The 16,352-nt window shown below is 39.5% G+C and overlaps 1 pseudogene; it reads right to left on the bottom strand.

The window, feature by feature from the left end:
- Window positions 1–9,418: 9,418 nt before the first annotated feature.
- Window positions 9,419–13,068, bottom strand: LOC100686425 (annotated as a pseudogene).
- Between the last annotated feature and the right edge of the window lie 3,284 nt (window positions 13,069–16,352).

Below are 16,352 nucleotides of genomic sequence, written 5' to 3'. Positions count from 1 at the left end.
TCTCTCTCCCCTCTCTGTGACTATCATAAATAAATAAATTAAAAAAAAAAAGATTTTAGGGATCCCTGAATGGCTCAGTGGTTTAGTGTCTGCCTTTGGCCCAGGGCGTGAGTCCTGGGATCAAATCTGCGCATGGGCTCTGTGCATGGAGCCTGCTTCTCTGCTTCTCCCTCTGCCTGTGTCTCTGCCTCTCTCTCTCTCTGTGTGTGTGTCTCTCATGATTTTATTTATTTATTCATGAGAGACACACAGAGAGAGAGAGAGGCAGAGACACAGGCAGGGAGAAGTAGGCTCCATGCTGGGAGCCTGATGCGGGACTCGATCCAAGGACCCCAGGATCATGACCTGAGCCAAAGGCAGACCCTCAACTACTGAGCCACCCAGGCACCCCAAGTTGACTCTATTAAATGTGGAAGGGGACCACACAAAGATATCAGGACCAGGAGGTGAGAGTCATGGGAGGCTGCCCCAGAGCTATCTTAGGCTATTCTATTCCCCATAACATATCCTGCAGAACTGGGATGTTGAACATTGATACATGGAAATGGGGATCTGTAGTCAAGTCAGTTTGAGAAAGGATATGTTAAGCCAAGTTAAACAAGTTCCTTTCCTGCAGTGTTTTCACTCAGCTGTTAGTATATTGATACCTGCTTTGAGGCCCTGCTTTCAGGGAGTAGGGTAAATAACGCCAAAATTTCTCATTCTTAATTTTTTCCTCTAGTGGGCCCTTCTCCCCTACCCCACCCCATCCTCGCTTTCTTCCCTGCAAAAGCTTATCAGAGTGCTGCCTGTCTCCTGTTAAAAATGTACATTTCTGGGGGCACGAGGCTAGCTCAGTTAGAAGAGTGTGTGACTCTTGATCTTGGGGTTGTGACTTTGAGCACCACATTGGGTGTAGAAATTACTGAAAAAATAAATAAACTTTAAAAGAATGTGCATTTAGGGCACCTGGGTGGTGTAGTCGGTTAAGCATCCAACTCTTGGTTTTGGCTTAGGTTGTGTCTGGGTCATGAGATGGAGCCCACATAGGACTCTGCAGTCAACGCAAAGACAGCTGGAGTTTCCCTCTCTCCCCCTCCTTTTGCCCCTCCCCCACCACATTCATTCTTTCTAAAATAAATAAATCTTTTTTTTTTAGTGTTTTTTATTTTTTATTTTTATTTATTTATTTTTTTTAAAGATTATTTATTTATTTTATTCATGAGAGACACACAGAGAGAGAGAGAGAAAGAGAGAGGAGAGAGAGAGAGGCAGAGGGAGAAGCAGGTTCCATGCAGGGAGCACGACGTGGGACTCGATCCCGGGTCCCCAGGATCACACCCTGGGCTGAAGGCGGCGCTAAACCGTTGAGCCACCCGGGCTGCCCTATTTTTTATTATTATTTTTAAGGATTTTATTTATTTATTTATTCATGAGACACACACACACACACACACACACACACACACACACACACAGAGGCAGAGACATAGGCAGAGGGAGAAGCAGGCTCCATGCAGGAAGCCTGATGTGGGACTCAATCCCAGGACTCCAGGATCAGGCCCTGGGCTGAAGGCAGTGCTAAACCTCTGAGCTACCCGGGCTGCCCTAAAATAAATAAATCTTTAAAAAACATATGTTTCTGGCAAAGCGATATTTTCCTTTGGAGCTGCTTGTCCTTGACCCTCCAAAGCCTTCCTATTCATTTGGCAATTCACATCATTGCCAACTGGGCAATGATTAAAACTGGGAATGATTAAAAAGTAAAGGAACATGTTTTCTTGTGAGGTGAATGGTCAATCTCTAAGGAAATTCTACAAATAAGTCTCACAAAACTCCCTTTGTTGGCAATAGTGTTGGGTGATAGTCATATAGTGGCCAATACTGTTTGAAGGCCAGCAACCATTTGTATGTGAAAATTTGGGTTGCTTCTTTAAGATATATTTGTTGGTGGAAATACAAGGTGTGGGTTAGTAATATCTTGTAACTTAGAGGTTTTGGCAGTAAATACTGAAACTTTCAGTTTTGGAACCTTCTCTAACCTCCTCTTGTCTAAGTGGGTTTTGTTGTTGTTGTTTCTTCTGTTTAGGTTATTTGTCATGGCAATAACCCAATTTATTTGAAGTGTTTTTATCACATTTCTCTCAGCTGGTTATACCATCTTGAATTATTTAACTTGGTATAAACACTAAGGTATGTATATGAAAGCTCCTACACCATATGTTTTATGGAAATGTGCTTATTTAGATGTTTCCAGGCATAGCATCTGCTCTTATGCATCTTTTATAATATTTTGCATGGAGCTCATATAATAATTGATCTTCACCATCTGATAATTTTCATTAAAGAGAGTTTCCTATGCTTTTGATAAATGGTCATTCTTAATATTTTGGAGCAAAAGAGGATCTAAATTAAAAATAAGAAGTGATCAAAAAAGGCTTTCCTGAGGTCTTTAATTTTCATTATCTGCTGCCTACTTTTTAGAAAGAGCTGATATCTGTGCATTTAGAAGAGTAAGCTCATCTGAACATTATTTTAAATGGAAAAACCCAAGTTTATTCAACCTGTTATTCCCATGGAAGTCTAGGTCCATAAAGGCTGCTGAGAATAAATTCTCCTTTCTATCCTTCTGTGGACTGAAAATTTGGGCTTACTCTGGGTTCCTGCTGACAGTGTTCTGAGGTAGCCTGGTCTTCCTGCACAAAATGGAGTTTCACAAATATCCAGTGTTACCTAATGGCCTCTTTTAAATTGCAAATCCACCTTAAGATTCTTTGGTTTTCTCTATGGAGAGAAGACTTAATAAATAAATCTCCAAATTCAATCCCACAAAGACCTGTATGTGCACAGCTACTAATTTCAGAAAACAGTGAATCATGCAATAAGCTACATCTACCTTCTTGAAATAGCATTTGAAACAACCTATTATTAATTACATTTCCTGAGTTCCCAAAACCAGAAAATTGGCTCTATCTAGAGGAACTTCTTGATTTACCAAAATATACATTGGTTCGAATGCAGTAAAGGAAATGCAACCATCTTGACTATAAAATCTCCTGCTTTTAAAAAGTAGGAGAGGTCCCCGAGGGCCTCCAGGTCTCCATAGAGAGATTGGCAAACCACTAGCAGGGTGCAGGATGATTTTAGGTGGTACATGGATAAACCTTCAAAAACAATATAATTATCATTTACTCATTGTAGTGGGTCGAATAATGTCTTTCTCAAAATTGGTGTCTACCCAGAACCTCAGAGTGTGACCTTATTTGGAAATAAGGTCTTTGCAGATGTAGCTAATTAAGGCTCTTTAGATGAAATAATCCTCGGGTTAGGGTGGGCCTTGAATCTAATCACTGGTGTCTCTATAAGAGAAAGAAGAGGGAGGAATACCCCGCTGGCTTAGTCCCTTGGGCATCTGCCTTCTGCTCAGTTATGATTCTGGGGTCCTGGGAGTCCTGGGTCAGGCTCTCTGCTCAGAGCCTCCTTCTCCCTGTTCCTCTGCCTGCTTGTGCTCTCTCTCTCTGTCAAATAAATAAATAATATCTTAAAAATAAAAGGAAGAGAAAAGAGGAGATTGGACACAGACATATGGAGAAAAAGTTCATGTGAATATGGAGATAGAGATTGGAGTGATGTGTCTACAAGCCAAGGAACATCAAGAAGCCAAGAGAGGGGTATAGGATAATTTCTCCCTCAAAAACTACAGAAGTGGGGATCCCTGGGTGCCTCAGCAGTTTAGAGCCTGCCTTCGGCCCAGGGTGTGATCCTGGAGTCCCGGAATTGAGTCCCACGTCAGGCTTTCTGCATGGAGCCTGTTTCTCCCTCTGCCTGTGTCTCTGCCTCTGTCTCTCTCTCTGTGTCTTTTGTGAATAAATGAATAAAATCTTAAAAAAAAAAAAAAAAAAGAAAAAAAGAAAAAAACTCCAGAAGTAACAGACCCGAGTGACACCCTTATTTTGATCTTCTGGTCTCCTGAACTATGATATGAAAGAATACATTTTTGTTGTTTTAACCCACCCACTTCATCATAATTTGTTACAGCAACCTTAGGAAATGAATACATTTTAAGAAATGCATTACACAATATATACATGGTGTGTAAAGCCTGTGATTTCACAGCTGGTACTGTTTAGACTAGTATTCTCTAAATTTATTTAGGTAGCAAAACATGCATTGATTTAAAAAATAAAAGTAAAATTTAGGAGGCAGGAAGATATTGCAAAGCTGGGGTGGCCAGCATGTGGATGGAGGACCAGTTTGGGAGGCACTGCTATTGCTGCCCATAGGCCACTTCCATCTGGAGGGGGCATTGTGGAGATACGGGTCAACTCTCATCTTCGCCCTTAATCAACTCTGTGACTTTGGGTAAAATACAAATAATGGCCTCAAGAAGACCCACCTTCCTCAGCAGTAAAATGGGGACAATAATAAATACCAAAGCTTATGTAGGGATTATGAATTCCTTTTCCTTCAGCCTTGGAATACTGAAAGCTTAGTTATCCAAACCAATTCCATTAACTTTGAGGGTGGGGAGCTCCTGGCATCTGGGTTGATCTCTAAAAGAACATTTTGTAATCAGTGCCCTCAAAAGTGAGTTGCAGGGCTGAGCAATATTGGAAGTGAATTGTGGTTTAGCAGTAGGAACTGATGCAAGTCACCCTTGATGAGTCATAGCCAGTCAAGTTTCTATTATTTCTGGGTCTTCTGTGTTTTAACCAGTTTTGATGGCTTTTGTTTCTCCCTCTTTCAACTCTATCCTCCTGGAATTCACAAAGCAAGGAAGAGAACTCTAGATGGAATGTGACATATCTTAGATACAGGAACATATGTATTTCAGAAAGGTCAGAGGTGTTTTGTAAATTTGATGCAAAACCCTGGAAATACTCTTAGGATGGTTTTCTAAGCAGACTTGGCTGGAACTAGCAAAGTGGATTGCAGTGGAAATGACACAGCTGACATCTGCTATGTGCTCACCAATGGGTAGACACTGTGTTCAATGGTATCTCATTCAATCAGTCCCAAAATCTCTGAGGCAGGTATTGCTATTAAATTTCTTATTTTACAGATGGGAAAACTGAAGCATGGAGAAGTTAAGTAACTTGTCTGAGATCACATAAACATGAACTTGTTCAAGATCATCACACAAGGTAGTTTGCCTTGGGAATCTGCTCTCTTAACCTCCTTATTATATGGTAGGAAAGCTTAATAAATGGGGAAATACAGGAAGGGGAAGAATGCCCCTAAATTGTGCAAGACATAGCATTTGGTCTTTGGAGTCAGGCAGGTCTTATTACAACCCTGGCTCCGCTACTTAGCAACTATTTGACTTAATACCTAAACTCTAGGAACCTCAGATTTTGCATCTGTCAAGTGAATGCGGTAATATCTACATCATAGCATTCCTGCGGGAATTAAATAAAATGTTGTCTATCCAATACATGGTGGGATGCGGGGGAAATAAATAGCCTGGATCGTACCAAGAATTTCTTCAGAGGTGACTTCCCTCATCCTCACAACAACACTTTGAGGTAGATATTCTTATTATCACTCCTGTTGTACAGGTAGGAAAGTTAAGGTTTGGAGACATATCAAACAACTTTTCTAACATTACACTCAGCATGTGGCGGAGCCAGAATTCAAATTTAGGAATGGTTCCACAGTGCAAGCTCTCACCTGCTTCCTTCTGCATGTGAAAAAGACCTGGGAATTGGAGTTAAGTACAAGCTCGAGGAGGTTCTACAAGTACAGCAGCGGGAGAAAAAGCCAGTTCACGTTCAGGGTACATTCATGCAAAAAGAGGATTCAGCGTGTACGATATATTCTCTGTTGTTTAGATGGCACCTACAGTAAGTAGTGTGTCCAAGTTTGGATGATGCTTTTTAACAGGTACTAAAAAACTGGAAATGACTATGATGATGAAAATAGGGGTTGAAAATTATCTCAAGTGAGAAACAGCTGAAAATGTTTGGGTTTGGTGAAAATGCACAAAGGGGTCAGGAAGCTAGATGTGTTTGGGTCCAGCAGGCTGACCGTAGCTTGGTATAATCACTATGAGTCCTGACTCTGTACCCAGACTTGCAAGTTCAAGGATCCTACTGTATTAATTAATGAATATTCAGAGTTGCTCATATACTTGGCAATTGACTCACACTAACCAAACCTCTAAGAGACTGCTGCATATGTCAGAATGTTAACTAACTGCTTCAAATAGGAACATAAGCACCCAAAAGATTTTATACATGTATTAGCTGATCAGAGCACCTTTTTGTTTTAAGGGGGGTTTTATATTCTTTGGTCAGAATCTGTATAACATTGTGGTAAGCTAACTTGTTAGCCTGAAAGGAGGGTAAAATTGCAAGCCCTTGAGATTTTTTGACTCAGGATGATGGTTGAGAGTTGATGTCTCATTATTTTATTAACTGAACTTATTCATATGAACAATATTCCATATGTGCTTTTGAACATCTGTATCTTGTCTGCAAATTGTTTTGATTCTTTACTTGTTTTTCAGTCGGGTTGTTTTTAATTGGGTGGTAGATTTCTATTGTTTTTCCTTTTCCTACAGTGTAAAGCATTTTTTAAAATGATGTGTAACATTAGACAAAATTATTTAAAGTCAGTACATTTTTATTTAAGGAATTTTTACATGTTGTGATTCCTTCCAATGGCCTATCAGGTTCAGAATAGTTTCTCTAAAGTTTGAGTCAGGGTTTATCTTCCAGATAGGTCTTTTAAAAAGAATCTATGCTTAATTCACTGTCCTGTGTTCATTGTATATATATATATAATATAATATAATATATGAATTTAATATAATAATAATTATATATTACATTTATATGTTATATAACATAATATATTTTATATATTATAAATAACATACAATTATATATTAATTTATAATAATTATTAATATAATCATATATTATATATTATATAATTAAATATTATATAATTATTATTATATAATATAATTTATTATATAATATATAATATATTATATATATTAGTTGGGCTTCTTTTATCTTCATTTGAATATGGAACTACTGATGGCATACTTCAAACATTTCCCCACCTAGAATCTTTGAGACCTGATTTCTTCAAGTGATTTGCTTTAGGGTCACTTTTAGGACCACAGATCCAATGAATAATTCTGTGAGTAAAGCAAAACCACATAGTTACTCTATGAGACATTTTCAATGATATGGCACCTTTTCCGCAGGAAAAGCCCCGTGCAGATAGACCTCAGCTATCTATTGGGTTGTTTCTAATTGATTGATAGGTTCTTTATATAAATGTATGTGTATATAAAAATATTAATCCATGTTTAGATAATTCAGATAAAATGAGATATAGATGTTATACATCATAAAATAATGAGGTATCAAATTTTGTTATATCAATTGCAATATTGCCTGTCATAATTCACTTGCTTTTGACTTTCTATTTATTTTATTTCCAGTATAGTTAACATACCATATTGTGTTAGTTTCAGGTGTATAATACAGTGATTCAACAACTCTATACATTACTCAGTGCTCATCATGATATGTGTGCTCTGTAATCCCCTTCACCTGTCTCACCCATGCCCCACCTTCTCCCCTCCGAGAACCATCGGTTTGTTCTCTAGGGTTAAGTGACTTACTTTCTTTATATTTCTTCTTCCATACCCCATGATGTATCTGGGTTTATTTATTTATTTATTTATTTATTTATTTATTTATTTATTTATTTATTTTTAAGATTTTATCTATTTATTCATGAAATTCAGAGAGAGAGAGACAGAGACATAGGCAGAGGGAGAAGCAGGCTCCATGCAGGGAGCCCGACATGGGACTCAATCCCGGGATTCCAGGATCACGCCCTGGGCTGAAGGTGGCACTAAATTGCTGAGCCACCCAGGCTACCATGGAATTTTGATTAAAATTGCATCACATGTATTATTTAATTTGGGGAGCATTAATATCTGTATAATATTGAACCGTTTTATCTAGGAATATCTTTTATGGCTTTCATTAAAATTATATGGTTATCTTCAATAAATTTCATACTTTTAAGTTTTTTAATGTAATTCAAGGTTTCATTGGAATTGAATTATAGCACTCTTCTATATTACATTAGTCTTGCTGATTATGGAAAAGCTGTAGATTTTCATATGTTAATTTTGTTTCTACCTTTCTGAAAATTATAATTAGTCCGTGGAGATATTATTGATTGCCTTAGATTTTCTGGGCATATATCTACTTTGCCAATGTATTTATAAATATTTCATGTTTATTTCTTTTTTCTGATCTTTTTGTATTGACCAGTAACTCTAGGGCAAAATTATTGACTCTATAAAAGTAGGCATCATTATATCTTGCTCCTGACTTTTATGGAGATGTGGTATTTTACTCTTCAGGGTAGTTTACAGATACCTTACTTTTCAGAATGATATTTGAAAATTGGCAAAATGTTGATAATTGTTGAAGAGTGATAGGTACACAGAGCTCATTATTTTTTCTGTGTGTATATGTTAGAAATTTCCATAATAAAGAATTAAATGAAAAAAAACAGTTGAATTTGAAAAAAAAAGGATTGTTTTAAGTTTTTGGTGGAAAACCCTTTTTAATTTAAGGAAGTAGCTTTCTTTCCTAGCGTATTGTAAATTTTCTCTTTGGGATGGGTATAAAATATGTATCTTCGAAAAACTATTTTGAAAGAAAAACTGTGACAGGGCCTACCTATCTCAAAAGGCCAAGGAAAAGTATGAGAATCTCAATATAAAAAATTGAGAACTCATTCACCAAATAGTTAGATTGGCTTCTCTCTTTTCATCAACTGACAGTTTTCAATAAAAAGTAGAAGTGCCTCTAGGGCCCTAGCACATTGCTGAAAAAACAGAAGAGACTAAATAAATAATGTATCATTGATAGAGGGTTTTTGGAGGAGAGAGATGTAGGTCATGGTAGCTGTATTGTACCACCCAGGTCCTCTCTCAGGACTGAAGGACTTACCCCCACAGCTGCCTGGATTATAGTTGGCTGACACTCTTCAGCTGCCAGTCCTTTCCAGGAATTGCCCGTGGCTGAAAAGAACCACGTTGTTCAAGCTTCTGCTCCCTTCCCAGGAGCAGCTGCATCCAATGACTGGCCTGCGTGAGGCTGTAAAATTCCAGTTCCCTTGCCCAATGGAGAACAGGTTGAAAGGGCTTTCCCAGCTTCCCATTGAGCTCCATGCTGGGTAGCTGAGGGTTGCCAGATAAAATAAATGTAGTTGGCCAGTTAACTTTCAATTTAGGACAAACATCAGTATGTCCTAAATATTGCATGGGGCACATTGCTGCTAAAATTCTTTTTGCTGTTTATCTGAAATTCAAAGTTAATTATGTGTTTATTTGCTAAATCTGGCAGCCCAGTGAGGCATGGTGACCTGACTTCTCCTGTGAGCCTGCTTCTTTCCCTTATTCCACAGCTGTTGATTCTCGAGAGCACTCCCCAACCAACTCCCGGCATGAAACGGTTGTCTCGGAGTCTACTTTCTCAGTAACCAGCCTGCAATAGAGAATTAACATAAAACACCTTTTCTGGCCCTGCCCCGCCTTCAGAACCAATTGAGAGATTGGCATGTGGGTCCAAATGACAGAGATCTCCTTAGGTTGATTATTGAAGAGTGGAGACTGGAGAACGGGGCTAAGTCTGAGGGCCTACCGGGTTTCCTGAACTGTCATGTACTCAGAGCGCCTCACCGAGCTGGCTCTGTAGCTGGTCCTGTCACCTGTTCACCAATTAGGTAAGTCATTCCTCATCTACTGGGGGGAAGGGAGGGCAAGAAGCCAGGACTGTTAGCTCTTGCTACCATGCCTCTACATGAAATATGAAGCCAAGGGAAAGAGGCCTCTCAGTAAACATGGCTTTTGTGCAGGATAAAAGTGGCCGTGTTCCAATGGTCGGTGCAAATGATCGTTTATGAACCTGATGCAAAATAGGCTGAGACCTTCGAAAGTATGAGTTCTGTGTCCTTTGCCTCCTCTGACTTTTCTCCTCTAAGTGAGGGATTTCCTCAGGACTTAACCCTTGTCTCTCTTTTTGATCTGTGTGATCTGCTTTGTCAAGCTAGCTAGCCTTCACGTAATGCTTTCAGACGCTTGACTTCACACGTGCTTCGCCCCCTTCTCCCAAGCTTCATTGGGTTCGGTATCCCACAGTTTCATCCCCTACCCCTCAGTTTTCTGGAAATATCTCAAATACGGTATGTTTTGCTTCTGTCCCACTCTTGCTTGGGTGGGAACAGATTCTCACTCAGGTTGCCAAGCAATGAGGAATCTGTTGTGAGGAGAACGCACATGGGAACCCGAGGAAGCAAACGTCGAGGCTTCAGGAGCAGCAGGGACTGGAGAATGGGAGAATGGGAGTGGAGAATGGGAGAATGGAGAATGGGACAAGACATGAGTGGCATTTGTTTTTTAAATTTTCAATGCACCTGTTTCTTGAATACTCCCCATGTGCTGGGCCAGGAACGAATCCCAAAACACCCAGTGAAGGACCTCGGCTGTAGCTGAGTGTTTCACTCTTAAAGGGCCTCACTTTCTGTGTGTGTCGCTTCCATCTGGGGTAACTGCTGGCTTAGGTTCTCCCCTCTGTCTCACAGCTACAGTGTCTCTTCATTTTACTTGTGCTTTATGGTTCTTCTCAAGGTTATGACTCTTCTTGGCATCCTTTTAGGGTCACCTACATGTAACAGCCTCATTTTCTTGTGTGTATGTGGGTGTTTTCCCCCCAGACTCCTGAGACAAGTAATTTGAATGTATGCTCAGGGCTGCTCATAGGTCCCTGATCAGCCTATAAGTGGGCAGCCCCTGGGTCAGATGCTGACATCAGTCTAACCAGTTATGGCTAGAGGGATAATGTGGTCCCTGAGGACTGCTCCTTTACCCCCACTTGCAAGCCCTGCATCAGGGTAAGTGCAATGATCAGTGTGGGTCCTTCTCTTCCCTAAAAGGAGGCTCTGACTCTTCCCTTTTGTTAAAGGAACAACCATTCTTGCTTTCCAGTTAGTTTGGAAACATGGGTCTCATATTTGAATCTATTTTTCTCTTGATTTACAACCTTGTACCTGCCAAACCCTACTGATTCTTTATAGACTGTCAGCCAGCTCAGGCTTCTATACCCAAATACTGCAGACTGGATGGCTTAAACCACAGAAACCTACTTCTTATGGTTCTGGAGGCTGGAGAGTCAAAGATCAAGATGCCAGCATGGAAGGTCAGGTCCTGATGAAGGCTGTCTCCCTTGCTTTGTGGATGGCCATCTTCTCACTGTCCTTATAAGGCAGAGAGAGTGCAAGCTCTCTGTTGGCTCCCTTTACAAAGGCTCTAGTCCCATCGTGAGGGCCTCACCCTTTTTTTTTTTTTTTTTTTTTTTTTTTAGGGCCTCACCTTTGTAATCTCATCTAATACTTATTACCTTCCCAAAGGTCCCATCTCCCAATACCATTTCTTTGGGTGTTAGGCTTCAATGTATGAATTTTGGGGGGACACAAACATTTAGTCCACAACTTGGGCTATTATCTGTTCTCTTGTCTTCTTTCTCACCATAACTGTTCAAATCCAGAAACTCCATATATCTTTCTTTGACCCTTACAATAACCTCCTAACGTATTTTTCCCTATTCTTCTGATTTCACGTCCTGCTTCTAGACTTTCTTAAAGTTCATCTCTTATCCTTTTGCTGCTCAAATAACTTTAATAGCTCCCTGCAGTTAATTGAATAAAGTTCAAATGCCTTCACTCGGTATTCAAGGCCCTTCATGAGGTAGGCCAATGGGTGTTTTTAATATGTTTTCCAATCATTTTTTTCATGTTTTCTATCTTTGAGTCTGTGTTTCTTAAAGTGTAGTCCTCAGGACAGCTGACCCAGATTTACTTGGATGTTGCTGAAGGTAGTTTCTTAAGAGCTTCCCTACAAACAGTGAATGATACCTCTGTGATATCTCAGTACAGGAATCTATTTTGAAAACAGGAATCCCCGATGATTCTTATACACTATTAAACTTCAGGAGTGTACCCAGTAGTCAGTGAGGAATAGGAGAGTGCTTATTTTTGTGGATACTCTGGGAGAGGTCAGGAGTGGTTTTTTTTTATGGTGTAAGGTAGGGATTAGGCTTCTCTGGTGGTTTTACCATCATTAAAAATGGCCAGTTCATTCTATGCATCAAATTGCTGGTGATTCTAATTTTTTTTTTTTTAAGATTTATTTATGAGAGAGATCGAGAGCACAAGCAGGAGAAGGGGCAGAGGAAGAGGGAGAAGCAGAATCCTCACTGAGCTGAGAGCCAGACACAGGGCCTGATCCCAGGACCCTGGGATCATAACCTCAGCTGAAAGCAGACACTTAACTGACTGAGCCACCCAGGCCGCTCTGATTCTAATTCTTTAAAGCAATGATTTTCTTTCTTTTCTTAAGGCAGTGATTTTTCAAGCCGTGCTCCATGGAACACTCAGAGTCCCCACAGAAAGTGATGGGTACCTTAGTAGATGGGCTTCATGACTTCCTTTTGTCTACTTTCACTGAAATAATTCCAGTTTTATCTGTGTTACATTTTCAAGTTTTTTTTTTAATATTTATTTATTCATGAGAGACACACAGAGAGAGGCAGAGACACAGTCAGAGGGAGAAGCAGGCTCCCTGCAGAGAGCCGGATGTGGGACTTGATTCCAGGACCCTGGGATCATGACCTGAACCAAAAGCAGACACTCAACCACTGAGCCACTCAGGTGCCCACATTTTCAAGTTCTAAGATTATATTTGGTTTTTGTCTTTTTTGGGGGGAGAGGGGGTTTGCTATTTATTTATGACAAATATTACACATCCGTGATCCTGTGTAGGAAACAATGCTGTTGGCCAATCAGAGGATGCTGTCATCCAACTTACCCAGTCTTCTAATGGCCCCACAGATAGTATAGGCTTTAAACTGGCTATTAAATCTGCCTGTCATCTTCTTAACCTTGGCCACATTCATCTGCATGGATGTGTGGTTCTTGGTACCCATGGTTGCTAGCAGAGTGTTTCTGCAGCAGAGACAGGCCCACAGGCTCCCTGGCCTCATTCTGCATGTTGAAGGCATGCCTGCTGCCACTGCCATAAGTAGAAGCACAGAAAGAAAAGTAAGATATGGTTGGAAGAAGTGTTCTGCTTTAAGATTTTCTAAGTGTCTCTGTTCTGGGTTTTCCTTCTTTTCTTTTTTTTGGGGGGTGGTATTTAAATTCAAGTTAGTTAACATATTGTGTATTATCAATTTCAGGTTAGAATTTAGTGACTCATTAGTTGCATATAACACCCAGTTCTGTTCTGGTTTTTTTATTTATTTATTTATTTATTTATTTATTTATTTATTTATTTATTTATTTTTATTTTTTTCTGTTCTGGTTTTAACCATATCTTTTACTCTTCCAACTTTGGAGAAAAAAACCATTTGAGAAATAAATGCAGTAATTAGATGGAGATTTAAAAAAAATCAGCTTTATAATTAATGATGCTCAACTGGGGTTTAGAGCCTGGATCTGTGGCAACAATCAGGTTTTCCAATATCATTTTTCCAAGACTCAACTTTAGGACAACTCACCCACAGGACTAATACCTTTCTCTGATAGTCCTAAGTTTTATTGTTGTTTTTTAAAAGATTTTATTTATATATTTTAGAGATGAGAGATTGTGGGGGGAGGGGCAGAGGGAGAGGGAGAGGGTGAGAGAACACATTAAGGAGACTCCCCACTGAGCACAGAGCCTGATGTGGGGCTCTATCCTAGGACCCTGAGATCATGACCTGAGCCAAAATCAAGAGTTGGATGCCCAACCACTGAGCCACCCATGTGCCCCAGTCCTCAGTTTTTTTATCTTTTATTAATTCTTAGGGTTTCTTTCTTTTTTTAAAAAAATATTTATTTATTTATTCATTCATGATAGACAGAGAGAGAGAGAGAGAGAGAGGCAGAAGACACAGGCAGAGGGAGAAGCAGGCTCTATACCGGGAGCCCGACGTGGGACTCAATCCCGGGACTCCAGGATTGCACCCTGGGCCAAAGGCAGGTGCTAAACCGCTGAGCCACCCAGGGATCCCCAATTCTTAGGGTTTCTATGGACAGTGTGGCAAGTTTCCTTTGATAGAAGAGATGGTCAATTTCTCCAGATGGTCCTGCCTCTTCCCTCCTGAGACCATACTTCTAATACCAACCAACCACAACTTCTCTGTGGATTATTGTTTGCTTTGAGAAGGCTCTGAAATGGGACAGAAGAGGAGCATGAGTTAAATGATGAGCACGGCTGCTCTTCATTCTTGTTTGAAAATGAGTCCCCATTCTATTTCTTATTTCAATTTATGCTTAGCTATGTTAGAGAATATTAGAAGTCAGGCGGTGAGCAAGGATGACAACATTAAATCTTTCAAATAATAGAAAATCAGCAAGACAAAAATGTCCTCAAATCAAAAGCCCAATTACTAAAGTTTCTTTCCTTTAAATAAATTTAAGTATAAAGCAATTAGAGCTCCTACTAACTTGTCATTCTGCTCAGTTTCAGAGGAGTCTCTCTCAGACTGGATAGAATCAATTTCCTCACCATTGGCATTTTCCCACTAGAATGGCTATTGTTTGCTGTGAGAGTTATCAGCACCGTAAACTACATACCTGCTCCTTCATGGCACACAATTGCATTTTACTTTGCAACAGCCTTTGAAATTAGGCCTTGTCATATGACTCACACTGACCAGTGGAATGTGAGTTGAAATGATATGTTACCTCCTGGTGGAAAATTTATGAGCCCGTGTGTACTTTGCTCTATACTTCTGCCCTAGCACTTGTGGAAGTATTGGGTTGAGATGGAACATGTAACAGACGAGGTCCCTGGTTTATTATGCTAAGCAGAATCCCCCTGCTGACTATAATAGACATGTAGTGTGGACTGAAAAACTGTCATTTTTACAAAACTATGTTTTGGAATTGTTTGTTACTACCTAATAATCTAGTTTATACTGACTGATACACTCTCTAAGGAATACTGAAATTGAGTTAATTTAATCTAGAGTCTAAAAGCCCCATTTGTTAAGGAGTGTGAAATGTGACTAGTTCACGTATAAATACAGTTATCAAGAAAAAAAAATTAAAACCTAGTCAAATCCCTTGTATCTTGAGTAGTTATTATAAGCCAGGTGATTTTTCCAGAACCCTGAACTCAGTGTGTCCCTCACTGGACACTCAGTAGGATTAGAAGGAGGGAGAGAGACCGTGGAACACACATGTGCAAAGAGAAAGTCATCCTGGTCTTAGCCTCACCAGGATATTAGTCAGTCTGTGCCAGTTGCTTGGAGACCAAGGCCAATAAATAGAAACTCGGGAGAATCTTTCTCAAGAGATTAATTATGGATTAACTATGGCACGAGGCCCTGTGTTTGCTGCATCTTGGGGAAAATTTATCTATGCATAATGCATCCTGTCTCAGAGAATAGCTTTTGTAAAAATTTAGAAATTTATGAAAGTGATGTGCCCAAGCAGTTCCCTGTTCAACATATTCAAAATCTTCTTAGTCCTATCTGCCTTTTGAGGTCTCTGTTTCCACTACATTTAGGGTAGAACTAAATATGAGCTCTATAAGGCATTGCCTCCACTTTCTTCAGTGAGAAGCATTTCTAGTCCTTGATTACAGTGGCTGTTTTCTTGGGCTCTTGCTTTGGAGTTGGCTTGGCTAAGGGTCTGCACACCAGGGTCTGTAAACAGAACCCAACCTACTGTCTGTTTTTTATACAGTAAAATATAAATTTACATTTATATTTAAACACAATTTGTCACATTAATAAATATAGTCTGTTTTACATTTTAAGTGGTTGAAAAAATCAAAGGAATAATATTTTTGTGACACATGAAAATTATATGAAATCAATTTTGATGTCCATGTACAAAGTTTTATAGGAGTACAACCACGCTGATTTAGTTCTGTATTGCCTGTGGCTTCTTTCACAGTTGAATAGTGGCAATTGAGACTGGATGGTCTACGAAGACTAGAATATTTATTAGTCAGCCACTTGTAGGAAGTTTGCTGACTGCTAGCCTAGGCAAACGAGTTTTGCCTCTCAGCCAATCCCTGACTTGAAACTCTTGTTAATGTGGCTGATGTATTCTTCGGGTCCCAGTGAAAATCAATACTTCTATAGTAAGTTCTAGCTTGGACCTTGTTTTTCCTGTTTTTTTTTTTTTTTTTTTTTACTTTTTTTTGGGCTCGACTAACTTCTGATACTTCAGAGGAACAAAATCACTTTCTTCTTTGCCTATCTTTTTACTTTATTTTTCTTTTTCCTGGACCAATCATCTCTTCCTAACATATTCCTTTTTTACTGTGGCTTTTCTTC

Source organism: Canis lupus, chromosome 15, assembly GCF_011100685.1.
Source record: "Canis lupus familiaris isolate Mischka breed German Shepherd chromosome 15, alternate assembly UU_Cfam_GSD_1.0, whole genome shotgun sequence".
NCBI classification, from domain to species: domain Eukaryota; kingdom Metazoa; phylum Chordata; class Mammalia; order Carnivora; family Canidae; genus Canis; species Canis lupus.
Note: the sequence above shows the minus strand (reverse complement) of the source record. Positions and strands in the feature narration are given on the sequence as shown.